At 40.8% G+C, this 25,548-nt stretch overlaps 1 long non-coding RNA gene across 1 annotated transcript in view; it reads left to right on the top strand.

Moving 5' to 3' along the window:
* The window catches only part of LOC124619873, a 1,840,881-nt gene that overhangs the window by 1,481,523 nt on the left and 333,810 nt on the right, over positions 1-25,548 (top strand). The window contains exon 5 of the long non-coding RNA XR_006980155.1: positions 18,623-18,691. This is a non-coding gene — a long non-coding RNA (uncharacterized LOC124619873). The remainder of the gene's footprint in view (positions 1-18,622; positions 18,692-25,548) is intronic.

Raw genomic sequence — 25,548 nt, 5'->3', positions numbered from 1 at the left:
GTGTGTGTGTGTGTGTGTGTGTGTACATTTGAATTACAAAAAACTAATAATAAAAAAAGTCGCATGGCGCAAGATTCGACCCGGCGACCTTCGGATTACGAACCCGAGCGCTTACCGCTGCGCCACGACGCTGTACACTATTATTAATCGTAGAGAGTATTTCACCGCAACGGTTTCTTTTAACTGTCGATTTTCTCGACAACGGCTGAGAAGTGCATCTTGGTGCTTTGCCACATTACACCTCTGGCCATGAGCTTTTATTATGCGCAGTATGAATCGAATCTGAATTTCCCCTTGTAAGTAGTGTGTAGCCTTAGGGGCCGAAGACCTCAGCAGTTTGGTCCCATAGGAATTCACACACATTTGATCACATTTTGAACAGTAATCATTCCACCATCGTGCGACATTTGCATGTGGTGGGAAAATTTCAAAAATCGGATGGACGAATACCGCATGCCCTAAGCCAAATCACAAAAATCAATGGGTGGTCATGTTTTCGTCTCTGCTTGCTTCTCATCAAGTGGCTTGTGAACAACAATGACCAATCATACCCATTACCGTTACTGTTGACGAGAAATGATGTTTTTATGCTATCATAACGAATGGCTGAATCCAAACAAAGCAGCAACCCCCCCGTACAAAGACCTGCACGCGTCCGCAAACATAATATTATGCACCTGGTGGAACAACGACAGTATAGTGTACTACGAATTGCTTCCTCGTGGTGTCACCAGCACTGCTGGCATTTTTTGTCAACAACTGAGACCTCTTGCAGACACAATCCAAAAAAAAAAAAAAAGAGAAAGAAAGAAAGAAAGAAAGACCAGATCACATAGCCTGTGTGACGTCGTGCTTCTCCACGATAACGCCCGACCGCATTCTGGTAGTCTGACATAAAACGCTATTCAGGAATTTTGCTTGGAAGTCATTGCACAACCACCTTGTCCACCTGATCTTGTGCCCTGAAATTTTCACTTTTCGTGCACTTTAGCGAACAACCTGCAAGGAACTTCCTTTCCGAATGGAAATGCTATCCAAACATGGCTTAACGAATTCTTCGCATAGTCTCCGTCGTGTGCATCTGTCGTGTTTATCAAACTTACGAAAAACGGTACGAACGTACGCAGCAACCCATTGGATTAAAGGAAAATATATAGCTATACCGTAACATTCCCCCCATGAACCACGGACCTTGCCAATGGTGTGGCGGCTTGCGTGCTTGAGCGATACAGATTGCCGTACCGAAGGTGCAACCACAACGTAGGAGTATCTGTTGAGAGGCCAGACAAACGTGTGGTTCCTGAATAGGGGTAGTAGCCTGGATGATTGACTGATGTGACTTTTTAACATCAACCAAAACGGCCTTACTGTGCCGGTACTGCGAACGGCTGAAAGCAAGGGAAAACTACAGCCTTAATTTTTTCGAGGCCATGCCGCTTTACTGTATGGTTAAATGATGATGGCGTCTTCTTGGGTAAAATATTCCGGAGGTAAAGTAGTCGCCCATTCGGATCTCCGGGCGGGGACTACTGAGGAAGACGTCCTTATCAGGAGAGAGAAAACTGGCGTTCTACGGATCGGAGAATGGAATGTCAGGTAACTTAATAGGGGAGGTAGGTTAAAAAATTTAAAAATTGAAATGGATAGGTTAATGTTAGATATAGTGGGAAGTAGTGAAGTTCGGTGGCAGGAGGAACAAGACTTCTAGTCAGGTGAATATAGGGTTATAAATACAAAATTAAATAGGGGTAATGCCGGAGTAGCTTTAATAATGAAGAAAAGATATGAGTGCGGGTAAGCTACTAGGAACAGCATAGTGAACGCATTATTAAAGCCAAGATAAACACGAATCCCACGCCTGCCACAGTAGTACAAGTTTATGTGCCAACTAGATCCGAAGGTGATGAAGAGAATGAAATAGTGTATGATGCGATAAAAGATATTATTCAGATAGTTAAAGGAGACGAAAATTTGATAGTCATGTGGGACTGGAATTCGATAGTAGGAAAAGGAGAGAAGGAAAGGTAGTAGGTGAATATGGACTGGGGTAAGGAATGGAAGAGGAAGCAGACTGGTATAATTTTGCACCGAGCGTAATTTAATCATAGCTAACACTTTGTTTAAGAATCATGAAAGATGGTTGTATACGTGGAAGAGACCTGGAGACACCGGAAGGTTTCAGACTGATTATATAATGGTGAGACAGAGATTTCGGAACCAGACTTTTAAATTGTAAGACATTTCCAGGGGCAGATGTGGATTCTGACCACAGTTCATTGTTTATAGTACATAGTTCTTATTATAGGAAACAGCGATCTATAATTATTATAAATAAACGGGAAGCAGTCTTGATATCACAAATTTTTTAATGTGGTGACCGTTTCCGATCTTATAATATACTAAATAATCTTATAATCTTATGTAGTCTATCACCGATGTTATTCAATCTGTATACTGGACAAGACTGCTTCAAGTTTATTCACAGTTTATTGGTTATGAACTGATGGTACAAACTAAAGGAAGTGGAGAAAGGTAGTAATTTAAGGAGATGGGACCTCGATAAACTGAAAGAAACAGAGGTTGTACAGAATTTCAGAGAGAACGTTAGGGAACGATTGATAAGAACAGGGGAAAGAAATACAGTAGATGAAGAATGGGTAGCTTTGAGACATGAAATAGGAAAGGCAGCAGGGAATCAAGTAGGTAAAAGGCAATGGTAGAAGAAATCCTTAGGTAACAGAAGAGATATTGAATTTAAGTGATGAAAGGAGAAAATATAAGAATGCAATAAATTAAGCAGGCGAAAATGAATATAAATGTCTCAAAAATGAGATCGAAAGCAAGCGCAAAATGGGGAAGCAGGGATGGCTAGGGGACACACACAAGGATGTAGAGGCATATATCACTAGGGGTAAGATAGATACTGCCTACAGGAAAATTAATGAGACCTTTGGGGAAAAGAGAACCAAATGTATGAATATCAAGAGCTCAGATGGAATACCAGTCCTAAGCAAAGAAGGGAAAGCAGAAAGGTGGAAAGAGTATATAGAGGGTCTATACAAGGGCGATGTACTCGAGGGCAATATTCTGGAAATTGAAGAGGACGTAGATGAAGATGGAAAGGGAGATATGATGCTGCATGAAGAATTTGTGAGCTGAAAGACCGAAGTCGAACCAAGGTCCCGGGAGCAGACAACATTCCATTAGAACTACTGATTGCCTCGGGAGGGCCTTCTATGACAAAACTCTACCATCTCGTGAGCAAGATGCATGAGACAGATGAAATACCCTCAGACTTCAAGAACAATATAATAATTCCAAGCCCAAAGAAAGCACGTGTTGACAGGTGTGAGAATTACCTAAGTGTTAGTTTAATCAGTCACAGCTGCAAAATACTAACACGAATTCTTTGCAGACAAATGGAAAAACTGGTAGAAGCCGACCTCAGGGAAGATCGGTTCGGATTCCATAGAAATTGTGGAACACGCAAGGCAGTACTGACCCTACGACTTACCTTAAAAGATAGATCAAGGAAAGGCAAACCTCCGTTTCTAACATTTGTAGAGTTAGAGAAATCTTTTCGTAATGTAGACATGGATACTCTCTTTCAAATTCTGAAGGTGGCAGGGGTAGAATACAGGGAGTGAAAGGCTATCAATTTGTACAGAAACCCGATGGCAGTTATACGAGTCGAGGGACATGAAAGGGAAGCAGTGGTTGGGAAGGGAGTGAGACAGGGTTGTAGTCTATCTCCGATGTTATTCAACCTGTATACTGGACAAGCAGTAAAGGAAAAAAAAGAAAAAATTGGGGTAGGAGCTGAAATCCATGGAGAAGAAATAAAAGCTTTGAGGTTAGCTGATGACAGCAAAGGACTTGGAAGAGCAGTTGAACGGAATGGACAGTGTGTTGAATAGAGGATATAAGATTACCGTCTACAAGAGTAATATGAGGGTAATGGAATGTAGTCGAATTAAATCAGGTGATGCTGAGGGAATTGGATGATGAAATAAGACACTTTAAGTAGTAGATAGTGTTTTGCTGTTTGGGGAGCAAAATAACTGATGATGGTCGAAGTAGAGAGGATATAAATTTCAGACTACCTATGGCAAGGAAAGCGTTTCTGAAGAAGAGAAATTTGTTAACATCGAGTATAGGTTTAAGTGTCAGGTAGTCCTTTCTGAAAGTATTTGTATGGAGTTAAGCCATGTATGGAAGTGAAACATGGACTGTAAATAGTTTAGACAAGAAGAGAACAATAGCTTTCGAAATGTGGTGCTACAGAAGAATGCTGAAGATTAGATGCGTAGATCACGTAATTAATGAGGAGGTACTGAACAGAATTGGGGAGAAGACACAGTTTGACTAGGACACATTCTGAGGCATCCAGGGATCACCAAGTAAGTACTGGAGAATTGCGTGGGGGGTAAAAATCATAGAGGAAGACAAGAGATGAATACACTAAGCAGGTTCAGAAAGATGTAGGTTGCTGTAGTTACTCGGAGATGAAGAAGCTGGCACAGGATAGAGTAGCATGGACAGCTGCATCAAACCAGTCTCTGGACTGACGACTGCAATAACAACAACCATAACAATAATAGGCTAGTTTGATTAATACAAAATTAGCGTGCTACTTGACTCCGGGTTACAAATAACATTACAATATCAAATAAGACCAAGAGCATCGAAATGTCTATATTTTCAATAACAAATAAGCTCCTCAATCAACAACATAAGAACTGGCTGGCCAATAGTAAAATATAGGGAAAAGAACCTCTATAGCAGTAAATAACAAGCTGGTCAAAGAGAGGCCCAAACTCTTGACACTTGTAACTACTTTAATCTGTCAGTAGCAAATAGCGTATTTTCGTTAACCTTCTTCTTGCATAGCATACTGTTTCTACAATGTGTTTTTCAAACAAATCAGATAAAAGTAATCCATGTCCTTTATCTTCAAAATAAGTTTTAAACATCATCAACTCTTTCAAAAGTATTCTAGCGTTTACAATGAAACTAATTGTTATATCCTAGCCAGTAATGCCACCCGAGCCCGCTGCCAAAAGGTTGGCAGCATCAAAGTCCGGACGCCGTCCGCATAAGCAGCGCCAGCGAGACAGCAAATCGCCGCAAGTCTGCGCGCGCCACCGCTGGCTTCTGGTTTCTTAAGCGCTGGAGTCGCGAGCGCTAGGACAGTTCTGTATTCGCCGCTCAGTTGTATACTCGCCACCGAATTGTGTACTTGCTAGTCAGTTGTGTGTTCATCGCAGCAGAGTTGTTGTTTGTCGTCAGCCGACGCTGACCTAGCCGCTCTGACTCGAACTAGACAGATTTCTGTAGACACGGAGTTCAGTACTGTGTTTCTGTATCTTCGTTAATAAAGATAAGTACCGACTTTTATTTAATCAGAGTGTTTGGGTTTTCATCTTTCTGTTCACTGTTCCAGCGGACCGGTCGGCCCGCTATTAAAAGTGTGGCGGTGACTTCGTAAGCCGTTTCTACAGCGAATTGTTTGTCGCTACGAACACCGCCTCAAAACTAATAATAAAAAAATGAAAATTCGATCAGTTGAGCAATATTGAATCATCTGTGTAGTGAATATTTATGTAGTGATATATTCCCAGATAGAAGAATCAGCGCTGTAGTCAAACGACTTCGCAAAAAGGTAAAACAATTGTAAATAATTAATAAAAAATTTCACTGACGCCAGCTCTTTTGAAATATAGATCATAGTGTACAATAGAATTTATAAACAGAATAGGAAAATATACTTAGTGGCAAGAACTGGACTGTCACCAGCATAGGCTACATTCACCACATAAACAGATCAACTATTGTTGTCATTGATACTATTTCGTTTAAATGCTGAAATTTCCGACTACGTGAACCTTGAGAAACTAAAAACTTTTTGGAGTGCTGGTCTTTCAATGGTAGTGCAGCGAGAACTCAAAACTCCTTCATCTTCTCCATCTTGCAGATGATGTGTTGTGTTCTTAGCTGCAATATCTCGAATATGAAGAAATTACTGTTCGTATGCGTGTTACCTTATTTACGCTTTCTTATAGCTGGATCAATTTAGAAATACGAAATTCCATTTTGAAGCGCTCCAGCATCTAGAAATCAGCAACGTTACTATGTATTCTCGGCTGTATATTCCAATGCCCCAGCTGTAAAAGAAATTGCCAAAGAAAAGGCTGCAAAACATTTCCACAGATACGATGGCATATGTGAAGATGATGGTGATGATGATGATGATGATGATGACGACGATGTCCGCAGCTCGTGGTCGTGCGGTAGCGTTCTCGCTTCCCACGCCCGGGTTCCCGGGTTCGATTCCCGGCGGGGTCAGGGATTTTCTCTGCCTCGTGATGACTGGCTGTTGTGTGATGTCCTTAGGTTAGTTAGGTTTAAGTAGTTCTAAGTTCTAGGGGACTGATGACCATAGATGTTAAGTCCCTTAGTGCTCAGAGCCATTTGAACAATTTTTTGATGATGATGATGTTCGATTTATGGGGCGCTCAGCTACGGGGTCATCAGCGCCCGTCATACATGAATGTCATTCGAGCACCAATCCGTTGTTTCGCACAATCACCTGAAGCGAATGGTGAACTACGTATTTGTTTTGACGCGACTGCAGATGACCCCTACCGCGTTTATTCCCAAATGACGTCGGTATGAAATAAAAGCCACACGGTAAATACCTTCATGGTCTAGTGGTAAATCTCCGCGCACCAGTGGGCAGTCAGAGATGTAAACACTCAGTCATATGATTAACGTCACTTGGATTATTACATTTGCATTTCTAACGAGAGTGAAAGCCTACTTAGAAAGCTGAGTTTCAGTACACGGACGATTGTAACGTGAGTACGTTAACACTGAAGGTGTGTTGTTAATAACTGTGACCGCAAGGATATGGGAAGAGTAACCAGCTACCGGCATTTGTTCTACATTGCCACCAGGCCGCGCTCGAAGATCTGTGTTTGTTCCTCTAACTTTTCATAGCCCATGAGAATTATAATCAGCATTATTAAGACAAAACTTTAGGCACAGTAAAATTTCTAATGTCCATGTAACTAAAACCACCAAGAACCAACGAAAGCACCTTACTTACCGATAGAATTCGCTGGGAGGAACGTAATAAGCCGTATTGTATGCTCTCACTGCAAAGGAGTCTATAGGGAGATTTCACATTGTACCTAAAACAACGGGACCCTTCTTGAAAGTATAGCGTGCACGACGCTACAAACAAGACTGCGAAGATTCGAAATTCTCAAAAGATTCGAAATGGATGAGTCCACATAACTACAGTCCAAAAGATCATAATTTCTCACTAGTTTTTATGTAACTCGCCGTATTCTCATTAAGGGAAGGATGCCCTCGGCGGGAAGATTGATTTCAGCACCATAATGCTTCACTTTTCACGAACCTGTTGCAGGTGGTATCATAGGTGTCCGCAAGAGCGGGGGGAAGGGGTGGGACACTTACCTTCTTAGGAGATCTATAGTGCACTTTTTACTAATTTCAAAATTCTCAAGCATTTCAAGAAATGACTGTCTTTGTTTTTATTCAACCGCATGCAAGGAGTGACGCAGTGCCTTTGGTAAATATTACCGACTGGTTATGATTAAACTGCAGCTACTCGCGGAGGACCAGTGTGGACTATAACTTACCGTACGACAGGTGAAACTTGACAGATATGCTAATGTATTAAAACGGAACCGATTTCCGCTAGATTTTCTCTCTTGTGATCAAAAGTATCCGGACACCTGGCTGAAAGTTCGTGGCGCCCTCCATCGGTAATGCTGGAATACAATATGGTGTTGGCCCATCCTTAGCCTTAATGACAGCTTCCACTCTTGCAGGCATATGTTCAATCAGGTACTGGAAAGTTTCTTGGGAAATGGCAGCCCATTCTTCACGGAGTGCTGCACTGAGGACAGGTATCGATGTCGGTCGGTGAGGCCTGGCACGAAGTCGGTGTTCCAAAACATACCGAAGGTGTTCTATAGAATTCAGGTCAGAACTCTGTGTAGGCAAGTCCACTACAGGGATGTTATTGCAGTGTAACCGCTCCGCCACAGGCCGTGCATTATGAACAGGTACTCGATCGTGTTGAAAGATGCAATCGCCAACCCCGAACTGCTCTTCAGCAGTGGGAAGCAAGAAGGTGCTTAAAACATCAATGTAGGGCTGTGCTATGATAGTGCCACGCAAAACAACAAGGGGTGCAAGTCCCCTCCATGAAAAACACGACCACACCATAACACAACCGCCTCCGAATTTTACTGCTGGCGCTACACGTGGTGGGAGATGATGTTCATCGGGCATTCACCATACACACACCCTGACATCGGATCGCCCCATTGTGTACCGTGATTCGTCACTCCACGCAACGTTTTTCCACTATTCAGTCGTCCAATGTTGAGGCTCCTCACACCAAGCCGGACGTCGTTGGCATTTACCGGCGTGATGTGTGGCTTACGAGCAGCCGCTCGACCATGAAATCGAAGGTTTTTCACCTGCCGCCTAACTGTCATAGTACTTGCAGTGGATCCTGATGCAGTTTGGAATTCCTGTGTGATCGTCTGGATAGATGTCTGCCTATTACACATTACGACCCTCTTCAACTATCGGTGGTCCCTATCAGTCAACAGACGAGGTCGGCCTGTACTTTCTTGTGTTGTACGTGTCCCTTCATGTTTCCACTTCACTATCACATCGGAAACAGTCGACATAGGGATGTTTACGAGTATGGAAATCTCGCGTACACAGGTACGACACAAGTGACCCCCAGTCACCTGACCACGTTCGATGTCCGTGAGTTCCGCGGAGCGCCCCATTCTGCTCTCTGACGATAATGACTACTGAGCTCGCTGATATGGAGTACCTGCCTGTTTGTATTGAATTATGACATAGACGCTGTCATTTGACGAGCCATAACGTGAGTGAACAGTATGGCTATCGAGAAGGGAGACCTTGCGTTGTTAGTGAGTCTGTGTTACGTGAATGACGGCAATTACAGTGCTGCATTGAGAGAAGATCTACATCTACATCTAGGCGCTTCAGTCCGGAACCGCGCTGCTGCTACGGTCGCAGGTTCGAATCCTGCCTCGGGCATGGCTGTGTGTGATGTCTTTAGTTTAGTTAGGTTTATGTAGTTCTAAGTCCTAGGGGACTGATGACCTCAGATTTTAAGTCCCGTAGTGCTCAGAGCCATTTGAACCTTTTTTTTTTTTTACATCTACATCTACATCCATACTCCGCAAGTGGCTGAGAATACCTTGAGTACCTCGATCGGTTCTCCCTTCTATTCCAATCTCGTATTGTTCGTGGAATGAAAGATTGTCGGTATGCCTCTGTGTGGGCTCTAATCTCCCTGATTTTATCCTCATGGTCTCTTCGCGAGATATACGTAGGAGGGAGCAATATACTGCTTGACTCCTCGGTGAAGGTATGTTCTCGAAACTTCAACAAAAGCCCGGACCGAGCTACAACTGAAAGATCTGAGGACAGCCCCGATTCATTAAGTTCGTTAACGAAAATGAATTTCGAAGTCACGGGTGAACCTCGTGTTGCACCTGAACGTGGAAGGCGTCCATTTCTGATGAAAGTTACTGACGAGACTGGTTGCTACTGCTGTAACTGACTATGCAACACGTGCCTCTTCTAACGCTAGTGGTCGTTCCGGGTCACGAGAACGGTCCATCCCATAGCCAACAGTAAGGGAAGTTTTTCGGTCTACTTTACACTGGTACGCGTACAAGATCCAAGCGTTTCAGCAACAGAAAGCTCAGCTACGTTCTGATTTTGCTCTTCGGTTTCTGGCACCGATCGAAATTGACGAAATGTGGCCAGACAATATTGTATTGTGTAACGAGGCATATTTTACACTCCAGGGTACAGCGAATCGACAGGAATGCCGAATTTGGGGTACTGTTAAACAGCGTGGTCTGCACAAAAAACCACTGCACTCGCCGTATGTGACTGTGTGGTGTGGTATGAATTTTACTGTCGATCAGTTCTTCTTTGAAGAGAATACGCCCTGAGAGCGTGTCGCGTATACTGTCACGTCTGCACATAATCGAGACCTCCTTGTACAGAACGTGATTGCTGCTTTTGAAGGACGCAGCTTTGTGGACACCAATATCTTCATGCAAGTTGGGGGGACAACGCCTCATGTCGCTCGCCCAGTGAAAGACCTGCTTAATGCAACCTTCCACGAACGTGTTGCCTCTAGAGGTTTTCCAGATGCATGATCTCAAGATCACGTGATTTGAACCCCTGTGACTTTTCACTTGTTTGACCATTTCTGCCCACGTCCCGTTGTTAATCCATTACGCATGGGAATATTTCTACGCTCCTTTTCTTGCATACACAGCGTCAGATTCACACCTGGTAGCCACATTTGGAACTAATTTCGTTCCTGTGTAAATTGGTTCCGCATTAACCCATTAGAATGTCTACCAAGTTTCCCTGTCATACGATGGTTACAGAGCACGCTGTATCTTTATCAGTAGCTGCACTTTCATTATGACCACCCAGTACATTGTTTGGTTGGCATGTTGTTCGCGGGAAAGTATACAGTTTTTTTTTTTTTTTTTTTTTTTTTTTACGATATCGGGATTGTTTTGAAATCTTGGCAAAGTATCTGTACAGAAAATCGTCAAAATAGAATACCTGACCTTTCCTATGTTTCTTCCTTTTACAGCCATTAATGAGCTAAATAATGTGACAGTCCAACACTTAGCACAGTCTAAACATGGCTACATTACACTTACTCGACTCTCGTCCACAATTGCCACAAGAACAACCTCGTTGCTAGCGCCAACTTAATCTCAGCATTAAGTTTTCAGTTGACCCGTCAAGGCTTCCTGAGAATTCATTCACAGTTTGACACGGTACAGTGGTTTTAGCAATAAAGAATATAATAATGTTATACTGTAGCTGTATTCACCTATACTTCATCTGTGGACACAAACACAGAAAAAGTACAAATTTCTGACCCTGACTAGAAAAAAAAAATTACTAAAATATGAAAATCTAAAAGGTCTTTCGACCGTGCTTAAGTATGCGGCTCTTAAACTATTGGTCGGTCAACCCTGCGGGATATTCATCCATAAAGTCTGAGTTCTGTAGCCCAGGCTACCCCACACGGCTTCAGGCGTCTTGTCACGGTTCGTGCAGCTCCCTCCGTCAGAGGTTCGAGTCCTCCCTCGGGCATGAGTGTGTGTGTTGTCCTTAGCGTTAGTTAGTTTAAGTTAGTGTGTAAGCCTAGGGACCGATGACCTCAGCAGTTTGGTCCCACAGTCCTTACCACAAATTTCCAATTTTTTTTCTGTAGTTCAGGGGCCATGTGTACACAGTATCATATCGACAATTCGCTTGATTGGTTCCTAGGCTGTTCTTTTCGAAAATATCCTACACCCATTTTAATATTATTAACATAAGAAGATGTACTTTAGTACAGTATTGAAATACACTTACAGTCTGGAACCGCGTGACCGCTATAGTCGCAGGTTCGAATCCTGCCTCGAGCATGGATGTGTGTGATGTGCTTACGTTAGTTAGGTTTAAGTAGTTCTAAGTTCTACGGGACTGATGACCTTAGAAGTTAAGTCCCATAGTGCTCAGAGCCATTTGAACCCTTTTTTTTTTAAATACACTGTGTCTAATGTCCTGAGATACCACCTAAAATCGTATCGGATCTCCTTTTGCCCGGCGTAGTGTAGCAACTCGACGTGACCAAAAAATCGGAGGAAGTCCCCTGCAGAAATAATGAACCACGCTGCCTCTACAGTGGTCCATAATTGCGAAGGTGTTGCCAGTTCAGGATTCTGTGCACAAACTGACGTCAGGATTACGTCGCATAAATGTTTGGTGGGATTCATGTAGGGCGTTATGGATGGACAAATCATTCCCTTGAATTGTCGAGAATGTTCTTCAAACCAGTCACGAACAATAGCGACGTGGTAACGTGGCGCATTGTCATCCATAAAAATTCCGTCGTTGTTTGGGAACATGTAGTCCACTAAAGGATGCAAATTGTCTCCAAGTAGACGAACATAACAAGGACGCAGTCCATTCCATGTAAACGCAGACGATGTCACCAGCTTGCAGAGAGCCTTGTTGACAACCTGTGTTCATGGCTTCGTGGGATCTATCTTCAGCTCTTACCAACTGATATTGGAAGTCAGCTGACCATGCCACCGTTTTCCAGTAGTCTAGTGTCCAACAGGTGTGGTCAAGAGACCAGGACAGGCGCTGAAGGCGATGTCGTGATGTTAGCAAAGGCACTCGCGTGGCTCGTCTTCTGTCATAGCCCATTAACCCCAGATTTCCCAGCACTGTCCTACCGGATACGTTCGGCGTACTTCTCACCTTGGTTTCTGCGGTTATGGTTCAAATGGCTCTGAGCACTGTCGGACTTAACATCTGAGGTCATCAGTCACCTAGAACGTAAAACTACTTAAACCTAACTAACCTAAGGACATCACACACATCCATACCCGATGCAGGATTCCAACCTGCGACCGTAGCAGTCGCGCGCTTCTCGGCTGAAGTGCCTAGAATCGCTCGGCCACCGCGGCAAGCTTTTGTGCGGTTATTTCACGCAGTGTTGCTTGTGTGTCTTATCAATGATAACTCTAAGCAAACGCCGCTACCCTCGCTCTTTAAGTGAAGGCCGTCGGCCCCTATGTTGTCCGTGGTGCGAGGTAACGCCTGAAATGTGGTAATCTGGTCACACTCTGAACAGTTTGGATTTTGGAATACTGAATTCTCTAACGATTTCCGAAATGGATCGTCCCGTGCGTCTTGCTCCAACTACCGTTCCGTGTTCAAACTCTATTACTTTCCGCCGTGCAGGCATAATTACGTCGGAAACCTTTACACATGAATCGCCTGAGTACAAATGAGAGGTCTTTGATACCTCGTGTATGCTGTACTACCACCTTCTCTATACGTGCATATCACTTCTGTCACGTCAGTTTAATATGGCTGGATAACTACCAAACGTTTAAAATGTAATAAGCTTTATGTACTACACGCGCAATTTATTTCTTGGGCCACGGCACTTTCTGAAACTCAACTAATTAGCTGATTAAAATGGAACTTTCGAAATCTTGCCCCTCTCGAATAAATTATTCCCGAGGTCCATGTCTACCTTAATATATTAAGTAGATAGCAACCGTCTGACATACAACAAGTTTGGTGTACATCTTATCACAATTAGTCCTTGGCACTGTTAAGCTTCCAAACTTACAGAATAAGTTACATGAAAACTGGCTATTTTTTTAATCTAGTCGCCTCTTGGCAAAATTTCAGCCGACATTCCGAGGTTGTATGCCCTTGCCTCTGCGCAAACATCGAACTGAGTCGAAAATCACGTAATGTTTCAAAGACCGAAGTATTTAACCTCATATCGTTCTTTGCGTGACTATTCCGCGTACTCCAACTAACAACAGCGTCGTCTTTTCCGAGCCAAAAACTCTTACTTCGTCGTGAGTGACTAACGACCAAACTCCTTAATCGCCATTTTCCTCCCTCCGACGAGACAACTCATTGCGATAAACTCCGCGACGTCCTAAACGCATTATAAGTTTCCTAATAATGAGCTATTTCTTTCAATATACGAACGAACTTTTAAGTAGGAAGTTGTGTTGTGCTGGGAGTATCGATTACAGTTCCGAAGATGGGTTTCGCTGCACAGTGCGGTGCCTTGAAAATTTTATCGCCCTCCCGGCGCAAGCTTTATTTCGAAGCTCATTATTATTCATTGCATGGTAATTATTCATTTTGCGCCAGGATCGTATTATAGCGCGCCAGCCCGTTTGCAAGACAGCAACGCAGTACAACGGCGACGCTGGAAAACTGCGCGCCCACTCCACGACTCGTCTGGGGGCTGTTCCTGGTTCCCGTGAAGCGCCGAGAGCCAGCTGTTACGGCGCTATATGTAGTCGCATCGCCGTGTGAAGAGGTGACAAGTTGCCCCTAAACTCCACTGTCGTAAAGTTTCAAGCCCGCGTAGCCATAAAGATGGAGCCAAACTACTGAGGGAGAGCGAAATATTGTAAAAATGTTTGTGGGAACACGCATGTTTATTACCTGATGTATCACAATTTGCGTATGTTACAGATAAGTCTCGTCTCTAAACACATTGTAAACCAATTCTAAGTAAATTGAGGCAAAATGTTATAGCGTTCTCCACGACGAACGTCGTTCATTTGCTTCCGCACTAAAAACGTGCAGACTGACGTCTCTTCCTCATCGTTAATTTCCACAGATGAGCTCAGTGACTCAACAACAATGATTTTCCCGGTGGACGTCTGCTGTGCTAAAGCCTTTTGCATTATGTGCGTGCCGTGAAAAGTAAAACTTCGCGTGGGTTTGCTAACATGTCCACAGACACGCTACAAAATTGTGGATCATAAAATATGTGAGCTGTTATACATGTAAGGTAAAATTATTTGTGGGTAACATTTCAATAGTCCGCTGTGAAATGTGTTTGCAAACCCATCTCGACACAAACTTTTCCAAGCTCTTAGGAAGGTTATGTACTTAGAGCTACCAAGAAATCTTTGAAATGTTAGGAGTCCCAAAATACGACTTTTTTTTATTTCTAGTGAAATAATATATAGATCCAGCAATTTACCCTTTTACTGAAATATAAGAAACACATAATATCAAACGATTGTGTCTTCAGGGACTCCTCTAAGGCATCTGATCATGTTAACTGCAACGTTCAGCCAAGCAATCTAGGTACGTTAAGGAATACGAGGTTCACCATATGTTTCCTATAGTTTTTACTCAAGAAAAGTAATGCATATAATTAGTATTTATGTCATTTAGAGAATATTTCACAATCAACAGGTGTACGTTTGTTCATGGGTTCGATGGCAGTCTCACGACAAGTTCATTACAAAATTGGAAAATTGCCTCTAGCACCCCCTGGCATGTTTTTACAGACCTGTTTTCCTCCCTCCACTCGAGTCCACAACTGAGGCGCCAGTTTCTGAAGCCCGCAATAACTCCAGTAGTAGACTTTAAATCTTAGAACTTTTATTTCATTGGGGCAGTACTTATGGCAGAGAAATGACTTATTTCCCATCCAAAGACATTTCCATTGGTTCTGTTCTCTCTACAGCTAGAACCAATGCGATAATTTGTCCGTTAGCCTGACGAAATAACACGTAAACTAATTTCCCCAGCTAACCACCAGAAAATTTCATATATCATCAGATCATTGAGGCCAACTATGAGGTAACCACTACACATATTTAACGCTCAACGTAACCTTCCTGAGTTTCACATTATTTCAGCTTTGGCAACAGTTCATACCATCAAAGTAGGAAACGCAAGAGGAGTGTTAAAGCTTCTCTGTGGTTAACAACCTTATCTAGTAAACACAGCATAGGCATGCTTTCTGCTGTGATTTCTCACACCTTATTTCAGGAATACAAAATTACGATCCAAAAGGAAATCCATTTAGTCATACGTGTTTGACAATGAGCTCCTGTCTGATGGACAGAGAAAGATTGTGTACTGAAGTTTCCAAAATCGGCTACAGAAATGAAGAACGATACCAGAAGTTTAAGGTTTATGAAAAATTACTGCAGCTAATAAGCATGCATTCAAGATTTTAAATTTGGTTCATAAAGACATTACAAATTATAAAGACTTGCAGAGGACATTTGTGGAGTTCTATCTTGTTCCTTTCAGCAAATTTGAATCTTCCTGAAGTACTCAAATTATCTAATACATTTTGCTCACCATTATAAACAATCAACAGTAAACTTGTTTCATTCGATAAATAAATAGGTTCACTCAAGTGGTAAAAATTGATGGAGCTTTACGCAAAACAGGTTTACACCAAACTTGTGTCTTAGGAATTAATTAATCTATTACACTGTGACAAAAATAAAGTGAGAGTGGCCACTTACTACAAGAGACATGTTGTACTTGTAGTCTGAAACACTGTGAAAATTTAACTCATACAATTTCATACGTGATACTAGAATTTATTACACTCCAAATTTATAAAAGGAATCAGTCCTTTGATAAAATTGAGATATTCTAAAAGGTGACTTACCACATTAGTTTGCAACAATATGGCTCACATCAACTTCCTCATATTCATTTTGCTCAGTATGGAGGTTATTAAATAGTAATAACATTATAAATTGAAAATTGTCCTAATTATCTGTAATTCGAGTGACCTGCCCAACCACCACACATCGATGTTCCCGGGAGACACCCAAAGATTAAGCTTTATGCTTCAAAACCAGTTGTGTAATAAAGTATGAAATTACTGGTAACTTAAGCAGATATTTATTCTATAAATATTCTACAGACAAATTCGCACCACATACATAGCTTTCCTTTCTTGTACACTGTTTTCATATATCACTGTATCTTCTCATAAGTTCAATGATAATGGTTCTTAATGTATTTTAATGTATATACCAAACGTGTGTTTAAGGGTTTGTAACACTTTTATATTTTCCTTCATTATTTGGAAGTAAATCGACTGTTTACCATGATTAACTACTATTTTCGATAATGAATGTTTATTGTGTCCAGATAAATTGTGAAAATGGGTTGGAACAAGTGATGCCTTTCTCAGTTACAGATTGTAGTTATTACAGTGTCCCAATATAAACTTTCCTCTTACTTGGTCAACATTATAAACAATTTCGCCCTTTACATAAAAGCACTGGATTGTTGGACATTTAATGTAAAAGGTTTCTGTACATTATACTACACTGTATTTTTAAATAAGTCACTGAGGGTAACTGACATTTCAGCCATACTTGCAATACTCTTCCTCCATCCTCATAAGTTTATACTCTTACACATGTAAGTATTTATATCATCATTTAATTATGCCACTGGCTTTATAGCAGAAATCTGTTACTAATCTCTTATACATTTTTTTTATTATTTCGGTGACACTTCTTGGTATGTCTTCCTCAGTAAATAGCTAGATATTTACAATATCCCCATTTATATTTGACATATAACAAAAATCTGATCAATAACACTGATGTTTATGCACATTAGGTACTTCAGAATTTTATTTTCGTGTACCCCTCCACACAGTAATAATCGATACCTGCAAGTCTAACAGAAACCGTTTTGTTACTTTCATAGCTTTTATTTAATTATCTATCCATACTTTAGGAATTATCTCTTCAGAGATTCATCTGAATCTACAATTATTAATCACAAGTTACTCAAAATAACAGCAAGTTCTACTTACCCAACATATGGTAGATTAATATACCTTCCTTAGAAATTTTTTGTGAGTGTATAGTAAAGAATTTGTCACACAATCCAAATGTCATATCCGTCTAAATTTTTTAAAGATTTTCTCAGTTAAATGATGATAAAAAGTCCAACTATTTTTCATATTGTAACTATAAACATGATGATTTTTCTCTGTACTACCCAATATCACTGTCAAAAGAAAGCATTTCTGTGATAGGTCGTTATATTAACGAAAGATTTTTAACTTTAAGACCCATTCTGTAACTTCACTGTAATGATATTTTCAATATTAGTGATGTACTCTAATGTTTTTTGTGTAATGTTTATTGTTAATCACACTAGTTTGCTGTCTTTTATAATAAACTGTTTTAGTGTTCTTGTCTAATCATGTAACAGAGATAAGACATTATGGTATAAATATTTAATATATGAAATTTACGTACTTCTACACATACAATTCATTTTTCTTATTAGAGAACCTATATTAATATTTGAAAGTAGTAACATATGAAGAAATATGTCGGGACACATGTAATATGATGAATATTTAGGTAACTATAGCTGCAATAAAATACTGATAGAACAGAACCCTTTATTTGATAAAGATAATTAACTGTACTGTGAATGAAGTAGAATTATCTTGGCTCACAACTTCATTAAAGTGTTTCATAAATCTTACAGTATATTGATCATTTTTACTTATGGACCATCTGACAGCAACTGCTGTCAGATGGTCCATAAGTAAAAATTATCAATATACCGTAATATTGCACGCTACTGAGGAGGACAGGACTACAAAAGTCGAAGATGTTTCATAAATATGTTCGAAGATACTGGATGAATATGTTTTCATACCTTATACATATCTGTGAAATATAAATAATGGTAATGTACAAATAATATTGAATTTTCTTTGTGACAAAGTTCTTTGGGGTTAGCAAAGATTTGAAAATTAAAAAAATTTTCAGGATAAACTTATTTAGATGAATTTTTTTTGAAAATTATATTAAATTTCTTAACTGGTTTTGCCCTGTAGTATCTTTTAAGATACTGTCTGAAGTTTTCCAAGAAACAGTCCCTAAAACAAGGTAGACTTACAAAGCTTTGATTAAAGTAATATCATCAGCTGATATGTATTGACAATACAAGATCACTTTTAAGAAAAATAGTCTGCATTAGTGTTTTAGTTCTTAACAACAAATGTCTCTGAGATATTTTTCAATAAGAAACAAAATACTTACCGAAAATAATTTTTTTCTAAATATGATGTTCCTTCTCAGATTCCACTGAATATTTATTCATGTTTAAAAGTACAGGAAGAGGATAAAATGATCTAATTATTGAATTTCTCTGTCCACAGTTCGTTCCTTCAGACATCAGTCAAGAAGCGGGTGGTTTTTGGACGAGGAGACCTCTGTTGTGTATTAAGGTAAGAACATAACATGCTGACATTCATTCCATAGATTTATAGCATGTGCCTGGCTCAGAATGTAGCAAATCCTTATTTCACATCTGAGGTGTGATATAGTGCTGATCTTATGTATTATTTGTATCAGAATTAGGTACAGTTCATGATAATACAATAAAGAAAAGGTCCACTAAAATACCAAAAATTTCTTTTCAGCGACAGATCCATTAACTATGTAACAATGGGATTTAGATTCTCACAGGACAACATTCTATGTATGGATTTGTTATGCTGACAACAAAGTGAAGAAATACTCAGCGTACAAGCCCCCACTGTTGCAATTATTGCTCATTCATTTTGCAAGATTTGAGTTTTATTTGAATCATGATAAATTAACAGATGGTTATGACGACAGGGTGTTTAAAAAAGGGATTTTCAGCAGCCTATTGTTATGTGTGCATTTTCAACACTGGACATAGCACCTCATTTTCTTTTCAGACTAGTCGCCGTTTTGTATAAAGCTAGATGTATCCATATGTGGAGACTCTGAGGGTGATGACCATAGACAGATTACATTTGTCATTATCATACATACCCTCCACCTGGTGTGATGGTATGGAGTGGTTGTTGGTAGATAACGTGACCACTTCTGGCCTGCACATTCAGTAATCTGGACCAAGGCTGTCACATTTCTGACTAGTAGGGGCGTGGATCTGAGCACTACTTTCATATCTCTGTGTTGTTACATTTCAACAAAATAATGCAAAACCACTTGTTTATGATGCTGTTCTAATCCAGCCTGATACATAGGCCAGATGTTTCTCTGTATGTTTCACCATTTGAAAATATCTGTTCATGGGTTGTCCACAGAATGCCACACACTGATTCGCCAGACAGTACGACTGATGAACTCTGCTCTGACACAGTGATGAAACAGAATCAAATGACATATCTGTATCAGCTCGAAACTGTACACATCCAGGATTGAACCGTTGTTGCAGTTGGAGGTAGCAGCCATGTGTACTAAATTTCTAAATTTGGTAACCTATATATCATCAGTTTGCCAAACTAATTTACTCTTGTGTTTTCTTGCTATAGTATAAAGGCAAAGTACGCCGAAATTGGCCTTTGGTTGTGCTTCCTGATGCTGCAGTTTCAGTGGCCAGCAGTGTGTAGCTTCCCTATGATTTTTGGATTACACCTTTTACTTACTGGGAAAAGTTATTAAAGATAAATATCCAGAAATACAATGATTTAAAGTGGAATGTCAACATTAATAGTGTGGAATGGTGATGCCAAATTAAGAGTCATTACAACAATCAAAAAAGTGTATGTAGCGTCCACAAAGGGACATAACATTCATGAACTTCGTTCAACTGATAATTGATCTTTCTTTTTTTAATTTTAAATCAGTGTTCCGCCAGTTGACGTAATAGATTGTTTATTGTACTGACAGTCGTGATTTCCACCTTTGGCTATTTTCGAGTACTACGATATAAAGCATGTTCAGACTTCTACAAACGAAGTCATTATTGAAATACACTTATGGAGAACAAGATCGCAACATCAAGATGGAGTAGTACGAGATAAGCGACTGTTGGCAGGCGCGTTTCTGCATATTAAAGACGATGTCTATTCAGACTTCTCGCGAATCGCATAAGGGTGGCGCTAGTAGCGCATCTATGAGGATGGAAATCAAGTTTGCTTTAAATACGCGCTGTAACGGTCATGCACGTTAGTTATCTTTGAGACTGGATTTTGTGGCGGTGTTCGTAGCGACAAGCAATTCGCTGTAGAATCGGCTTACGAAGTCACCGCCACACTTTTAATAGCGGGCCGACCGGTCCGCTGGAACAGTGAACAGAAAGAGGGAAACCCAAGCACTCTGATTAAATAAAAGTCGGCACTTATCTTTATTAATGACGATACAGCATCACAGTAGTGAACTCCGTGTCTACAGAAATCTGTCTAGTTCGAGTCGGAGCGACTAGGTCAGCGTCGGCTGACGACAAACAACAACTCTGCTGCGATGAACACACAACTGACTAGCAAGTACACAATTCGATGGCGAGTATACAACTGAGCGGCGAATCCAGAACTGTCCTAGCGCTCGCGACTCCAGCGCTTAAGAACCCAGAAGCCAGCGGTGGCGCGCGCAGACTTGCGGCCATTTCTTGTCTCGCTGGCGCTGCTTATGCGGACGGCGTCCGGACTTTGATGCTGCCAACCTTTTGGCAGCGGGCTCGGGTGGCATTACTGGCTAGGATATAACACTGGAAGTGGTTAGTTGATGTTACACAGGAATGCCTTTAAAGCGACAGTGACGACATTACCACCACCTCCCTGAGTTTGAACGAGGCCGTGTTATACCGGAACGAGGATGTGGCTGTTTCTTCTGCGATATTGCAGCAGGACTTGGCAGAAGGTTGCCACTGTAAGTGACTGCTAGCACTGGTGGTCATGAGAATAAGCAATCGCAACAAGACGAGGCTCTAGGCGGCGACGTGGCACTACCGAGAGGGAAACTGTCATGGTCGACGTATGGCTCTGGCGCATCGCACTGCATCTGCAGCAACAATATGAGCAGCAGTTGACGTCACAGTGACGCAAAGAATTGATCAAGGAAAGTTCCGAGCCAGACGCCCTGTGGTGTGAATTCCACTGGCCCCAAACCACCGCAATTTGCGAATGCTGTGGTGTCAAACGACAGCTCATTGGAGGACAGGGCGGAGATCTGTTGTGTTTTCTGTCTCGGTGCCAGTGATGGCCGTGTCTTGGTTAGAAAGAGGCCAGATGTGGGCTTGCGACCAATCTATGAGCCTGCTAGACACACTGGATCTACATCTGGAGTTATGGTCTAGGGTGTGACAGCAGGAGCGGTCTCGTGGTTACTTTAAGCTCCATGACTACAAATTCGTGCATCAGTCTGGTGATTCGACCTGTTGTGCTGGGATTCATGAACAGCATTCCATGGGGCCTTTTTGCAACAGGAAACCCTCACCCACCTACCGCTGTTGTAACCGTACATGTTCTACAGAGTGTCGACATTTTGCCTTGGCCTGCTCGATAACCAAATCTGTTTCCAATCGATCGTATATGGGAGACATCATCGAACGTCAACTCCTGCATCATCAATAACCAGCATTAATCGTGTCAGCTTTCTATAAAATATTATCTGTCTAAGATAAAACTGAATGCTTTGATCTCGAAACATGTAACATACACTATAGATAACGTATTCAACTGCTGAGCAACACTGACTGTTGGTTGACCCTGTGTTGCGCATGTGAACAGCGTCGTGAGCTTCAAACTTCTTGAAGTGCAAAATTTGAAATAAAGATTCATTGTCTTTGCTTCAAAATTTGCACTTCATGAAGTTAAATGCCAAACGAAAGAAAATCGTTCTCAGTGTAAACTGAAACTCGGTGCCGAAGCACGTTATGAACGAGGGTAATATGAAGAGAAATGTTAGACTTGGAAAATTCACAAAAAATAAATTATTCCTCTATTCGGAAGAAAGCAGCTGACTGAAATTACGAACACTGTCAACTGAGCTTCATTCTAGCACGACACCTGACAATCCTCACTACACACTCTTTGCTCAAGAACGCAAGGTGAGATCTACCCTGAAATAAAAGTGACGTACTGTACTACTTGCTCAGCATACTGGTATTGTGATTGGAGCACTGACGTTCTCGAAAACAAATACAAATCAGGACATGCAGCAACTAAAAACAAATCACCGCGCGGGGTCACCGCGCGGTCTATGGGAGCCTTGTCATGGTTCGCGAGGCTCTCCCCATCACAGGTTCGAGTCCTTCCTCGAGTATAGTTATACGTGTTGTCCTTAGCGTAAGTTAGTTTAAGCTGCATTAAATAGTGTGGAAGCCTAGGGACCGATGACCTCATCAGTTTTGTCCCATAGGAAGTTAATGCAAATTTCCAAATAAAAATAAATCATGTACTCTAAATATCTTTTATCAGAAACAATCTGCTCCTTTGTGTCGTGCGAGGTGAAATGCACACACGATAAAAATTCGAAATTTTACTATAGATCATGTAGCTGTGTTTCACTTTAAAAAAATCGTTTTTGAGAAATCAGACTCATCGTTGACAAAAAGACACAACGTAAGACGACTATAACAATTACAAAATTCTCCCTATACAAAAATTACAAACATACTCTTAAAATTCCTCCAATATCTTCATAAGTATAAGAATAAGAAAGTATTATTCATCAGTGTTTTTATCTTCGTAATAAAGTATTCCAGATACCCGCCAGGATAGTCGAGACTGCTAATGCGCTGCTTCCTGGACTCGGGTACGCGCGCCGGCCCCGGATCGAGTCCGCCTGGAAGATTAATGATGAGGACCGGTATGCCAGCCAGCGTGGATATTGTTTTAGGCGGTTTTCCACATCCCACTAGGTGAATACTAGGCTGGTCCCCACGTTCCGCCTCAGTTACACGACTCGCAGAAACACGTTTGCACTATTCCATGGCTTACCCTAAACACAGACAAATGGCGTCCACTCATTCCATCCCGGGGGGGGGGGGGGGCGGCTCAGGGTGGCTGCAGGTAGGGCATCCATTCACTCTCTGCAGCTGGCACTGCCAAATCATTAGTAACAAGGCTGACCCTGCATTGCAGATGGAATAAGTCCTCAAGAAAATGATGATCAATAAAGTATTCTAGATAGCTTTTCCCAAATACACAAAAACGGATCTCATACTTTGAAAAACTCAACTGCATGCTGCTGTAACTTAAATAAGAATTTTCCAGCGCTGAACAATGGACTAATTAGCAAGTCAACCATAGATAAAACTAAATGCAGAATCAAGGATCTTACTCACCACACCCACAGTTTGCTCAGTCATCTTTTTCCAGTACAGTAAAGGTGAATTATTTACAATGGCAGAAAACATATAGGAACCTTACATTATCTCCTCCCCCACATGTAAGAACAATATTTGTAGGAATTATCTTGCTTGTGGTGATGCAAGGAGAATGGAATTCTTACAAAAAGATTACGAAGTAGTTAGTGCAATAACTTATAGTTACAAATAATATTACAAGCTTTAGAACCCAGGTTACAAAATGTACAAAAGGGTGTTCTGATTTGAATTTTACATATCAACATTGTCTTTGCACAGGGAAGAAGCGCACACACTATTTTCTGAGTTCTGTAGATTGTAGGTAAATGTTGTATCACTTAAAGCCATCGAAGATTTGGTGTAACGTCTCATATCATTAATCTTGAGGCTAGTATGTGAATACAACTGAAAGTAAAATGTTGCATAACTTAGCACCAACAAAGATACTGTTAATGTCTTTTGTCATTACTCTTGTGGCTAAGAAAAGGACTGCAGCTAGCACAATATTGACAAATTTCTTCAAGTACGGCCACCAATGGGGTCGCTGACCCTGTAGTACTGGCCCCATGAGGTGAACAGTTCTAACAAAAATGAATACTGTCTAAGGCTTAGTGCAGCGAGTAAAGGAATTGAATGTCTGTCACTGACTACACTCTGAAGAGTGCCAGCTAATGTGGAATCAAACATGAGCAGACCTAGGTAAGTGGTTTTCCAGTGACAACTCATATGTCCAGCTACATTCTGTTATGAGCAGACTCAGGGAAACAGCTTTTCATTGATATCTAGAAGATGCACTCATTTTAACTATTTCCTTTAAGTGTGCGCAAAACTTATTTCAGTCCATGGTAGCTTCACTGAATTTGTGATGTACTTCACAAATAGGCTATGTGAACCGCACTTGTCACTAAGAAATGACTTTATTCCTAGCAAATACCTGAAACAGTACAAGATCATTGCATGACAATGTAAGATAAAGCTTATGTACAAGAGTGAGTATTTATAGATTATAGTACTCAGTGCCATCAGAAAACATCCACATATAGAAATAATTATGTAATAGTTTGTGCCAGATACTAAGTGAAGTTATCAAGAGGAGCAACTAACAAAATATCATTATCATCTAATGGCGACAAATTTCCATGACAGTGTACAAGAAAATCTAATATGCACACAGTAATAGATCTCATATTATGAAACTAACAATTAATATTGCAAACATAGGAAAAGTGGTAATAAAAATACATACATGAAAAACATACACACAGCATGAGAGGAAGAAGGTGAATAGACCAGAAATAAATGACAAATAAATGTGTGATGGTTTATGCAAAGGGAAAGGGAATTAAGTTACTTCAGATTCAAAGTCTCAGTCAGTGTACTTTATGTCCTACCCTAATGTTATGTACGACTCTGGTGTACTGATCAGCCTTCTAACTTCTGTACTGTATGCATATCGTATGTTCTCTGAAACCTCAGACTTCTCTCATAATATCCTTTATCTCATTTTACCTGCCAAAAACATCATATTCACATCATAATACCGCTCACGTTTACTTACCTGCCAAAAAAACCATGTCATTGTGCTGCATTTCATTATCACATTAGCATAGCCACATAATATATTCATTATTTAGTCTTTCTATAATCACATTTACACAATATAATCACATTTTTTTCTCATTTTCATATGCATGTGTTACATTTTCAACTTACTCTCTTCCTATACCCAGTTTTTTATAATGCTGCTATGTCATGGCATTTACCTCATTTATAGCCTCTAATAGTAAATACTTATCCTAAGTGAACTCAAATAAAACTATAAGCGCCGCAGTATACATACATACATAGTTCATCAGGAAAGCAGTGCAGCCAAATTCATTACCATGCACATATAAACAGCCAAATATTTCATCAGAATGGCAGTGCAGCGAAGTACCTTATCCTACACATTTACAGCAAAATCATTATGGTAAAACAGTAAACAAAATGGAGAACACATTCTTC

This window comes from Schistocerca americana, chromosome 6 (assembly GCF_021461395.2).
Source record: "Schistocerca americana isolate TAMUIC-IGC-003095 chromosome 6, iqSchAmer2.1, whole genome shotgun sequence".
NCBI lineage: Eukaryota > Metazoa > Arthropoda > Insecta > Orthoptera > Acrididae > Schistocerca > Schistocerca americana.
The sequence above is the reverse complement of the archived record's forward strand: the minus strand, read 5'-3'. Positions and strand labels throughout refer to the sequence as shown.